Below are 3,734 nucleotides of genomic sequence, written 5' to 3' on the forward strand. Positions count from 1 at the left end.
ATTACTTGTTAAACAAAGAGTTATTTACTTACCCGGGGAGATCTTGTCTAAGATTGGGGGTTCTTAAGATGACGATTTATGGAACACCTCCTACCTGGAGATCAAACTGGCGTCTAAGTCAAATAACCCTAGTTTTAATGAGCATGCGTGAGAGATGTGAGGTAATAAAATTTGTTTATCACCTAGACATCATAGGTTAAAATCCAGTATAAGAGTTATACATGGATCTATCAACTAGACTTAGGATATGTTTAATTTAGCCGAAATATATCTCTAAGTATTGTTTTTAATATATACCCTAAACCATTATAGAACACTTCAGCTAGAGAAAAGTAACGTACTTTTAGCTCTAGCGTCCCTAAGAGTTCACATCGTGAGGTCCATGCAGGGCTTTGGGTCGTGCTTAGGAGCGGACTCCTTTCGAAGAGTGTTTGCATGGATCAATATCAAGGTGAATAGGGGAAATAGTTCATAGTAAGTGGGTGAGGGGTATGTAACAACATATCCCACGGTCTCTTCCATTAGGTCGCACCGTGAGATTCCTATAATGCGCCTGTATGTCTGCCCTAGAGCGACCTTTCCCTTCGGAGGGTTGTATTATAGGATTCGGAATACCCCGAACTCTAAATCTGGATAGGCACTCTTAGATCAGTTTTCATATTGACTTTCCACTTTCAGGAGCATGTTGATTCTGTTTTCTGAAATCCAAAAATGAAAGGTTACACTTACAAGAATTACTAAGATGTTAGTATATTCTTGACCAAAGTAGCAATAACTAAAGTGTTATAAGAATAAAGAGTTATTTTGGGGTTAGCATCTAGTCAAGATTGTCTTGGTTCAAAAGAGGAATAATCCACTGCCTTTTGGTGGAGGTTACTCTAAACTTTTGAAATATCGTTGCAAAATATAATAATGAAGAGTACATTATTAGTTTTTGCTAAATTAAATTGGTTTATTTGTGATTATAGTTTTTCTAAAAGAATATGTTTATCTTTTTCAGCATGAATAGCTCAATAATTCAACTCTTAGCTTCCGAGAAACTAAATGGCGATAATTATTCGACATGTAAATCAAATCTAAACACAATACTGGTAATTGACAATCTAAGATTTGTCTTAACTGAGGAATGTTCTCAAGCCCCAACCTCAAATGCTAACCGAACTGTTTGGGAAGCATACGATCGATGGATCAAAACCAATGAAAAGACCCGTGTTTACATTCTTGCCAGCATGTCTGATGTTTTGGCAAAGAAACATGAATCCTTAGCTACGGCTAAAGAGACAATAGATTCATTAAGAGAAATGTTTGGGCAACCATCATGGTCCCTTAGACACGAGGCAATTAAGCACATTTACACAAAGCGGATGAGGGAGGGGCCTCTATTAGAGAACATGTCCTGGACATGATGATGTACTTCAAAATCGATGAAGTAAACGTCGAATCCATTGATGAGGCTAATCAAGTTAGCTTTATCTTACAATCTCTTCCGAAGAGTTTTATACATTTTGAGACAAATGCGTCTTTAAATAAGATAGAATTTAACCTCACTACCCTTCTTTACGAGCTCCAACGATTCCAAAACCTTACTTTAGGTAAGGGGAAGGAAGTGGAAACAAATGTTCTTACCACTAAGAAAAAATTTATAAGAAGATCGTCCTCTAAAAACAAAGCTGGACCCTCTAAAGCTCAAATGAAAAAGAAGGAAAAAGGGTAGGCTCCCAAGATAAGAAGGGGAAAGAAGGATACAGATAAAGGAAAATGTTTCCACTGTAACCAAAACGGGCATTGGAAGAGAAATTGCCCGAAGTACCTTACAGAGAAGAAAGCTGAGAAAACGACACAAGGTAAATACGATTTACTGGTCGTTGAAACATGTTTAGTGGAATATGATACTTCAACCTGGATACTAGACTCAGAAGCCATTAGTCATATTTGTTTCTTGTTTCAGGAAACTAGTTCTTGGAAAAAGCTTGAAGAAGGTGAGATAACCCTCAAAGTTGGAATAGGAGAGGTTGTCTCAGCTGAAGCAGTGAAAGATCTGAAGATGTTTTTTGAAGATAGATATCTAGTGCTTAAAATTTTTTTGTATGCACCTCTTATGAAGAGGAATTTGATATCTATCGCTTGTATTACAATTATATACAATATCTTTTAATATAAATGAAGCGTTCATTTTTTGTAAAGGTATTCAAATTTGTTCTGCTACACTTGAAGACAATTTATATAAGTTAAGACCAACTAGAGCAAATTTTGTTTTAAGTACTGAAATGTTTAGAACATTAGAAACTCAAAATAAAAAACAAAAGGTCCCTTCCAACACTTATCTATGGCACCTAAGACTTGGTCACATAAATCTCAATAGGATTGGGAGATTGGTCAAGAGTGGACTTTTAAGTCAATTAGAAGATAACTCTTTACCTCCATGTGAATCCTGTCTTGAAGGAAAGATGACCAAGAGATCTTTTACTGGAAAAGGTCTCAGAGCCAAAGTACCCTTAGAGCTCGTACATTCGGACCTTTGTGGACCAATGAATGTCAAGGCTCAAGGTGGGTATGAATTTTTCATCAGTTTTATTGATGATTATTCAAGGTATGGTCATGTTTACCTACTTCATCACAAGTCTGATTCTCTTGAAAAGTTCAAAGAATATAAGGCTGAAGTTGAGAATGAATTAGGTAAAACAATAAAGACATTTCGAGCAGATCGAGGTGGAGAGTATATGGACATACGATTCCAAGACTATTTGATAGAAAAGGGGATCCAGTCACAACTATCTGCACCTAGTACGCCTCAGCAGAATGGTGTATTAAAAAGAAGAAACCGAACCTTATTAGATATGGTTCGCTCTATGATGAACTATGCTATATTGCCTGATTCCCAACGTTCCCTCTAAAAGTGTTTCAGAAACACCCTATGAGCTATGGGAATGGCGTAAAAGTAGTTTACGTTACTTTATAATTTGGGATTGCCCAACACATGTATTGGTACAAAATCCCAAGAAATTAGAACATCGTTCAAAATTATGCCTATTTGTAGGTTATCCAAAGGAAACAAGGGTGGTCTGTTTTATCATCCTCAAGAAAAAAAGGTATTTGTATCAATAAATGGCACATTCTTAGAGGAAGACCACATTAGAAATCATCAACTACGCAGTAAAATAGTGTTGAAAGAAATTTCAAAAAATGCTACAAATATACCTAGTTCATCTACTAAAGTAGTAGATAAAACTAGTATTTCTGGTTAATCACATCCTTTTTAAGAGTTGAGAGTGCCTCGACGTAGTAGGAGAGTTGTTCATCAGCCTGACCGCTATTTGGGTTTAGCTGTGTAACATCCGACACCTTTTTATTTATTTATTTATTTATTTTGTGTAAAACTTTTTCCTTTTCAGTAATTGTTCTTAGTTGAAAGACATGTTTGGAATTCTGAATTTAAAGTATAAACGCGAGGATTTAAGTGTTGTCGTGGAATTTATTAAAAAAAAATTCAATTTGAAAAAAGTTATGGCAGGAATTAACTATTTTTGGAAAAAGAAAAGGAATTAAATAGTATAAAGTGGGTTAAGGAAAAAAAATCTAATTAAAGTTATACTATTTTCCTTTTATTATTATTATTATTATTTTAATTATACTTTTATAAACCCCCCTTCACCTTCTCCCCACGCGAGCCCCCCCCCCCCCCCCGATTTCTTCTTCCTTGTCGCACGCCCAGCCGCCGCACCCAAGTCGTCGTG

Source organism: Benincasa hispida, chromosome 8 (genome assembly GCF_009727055.1).
Source record: "Benincasa hispida cultivar B227 chromosome 8, ASM972705v1, whole genome shotgun sequence".
Lineage (NCBI taxonomy): Eukaryota > Viridiplantae > Streptophyta > Magnoliopsida > Cucurbitales > Cucurbitaceae > Benincasa > Benincasa hispida.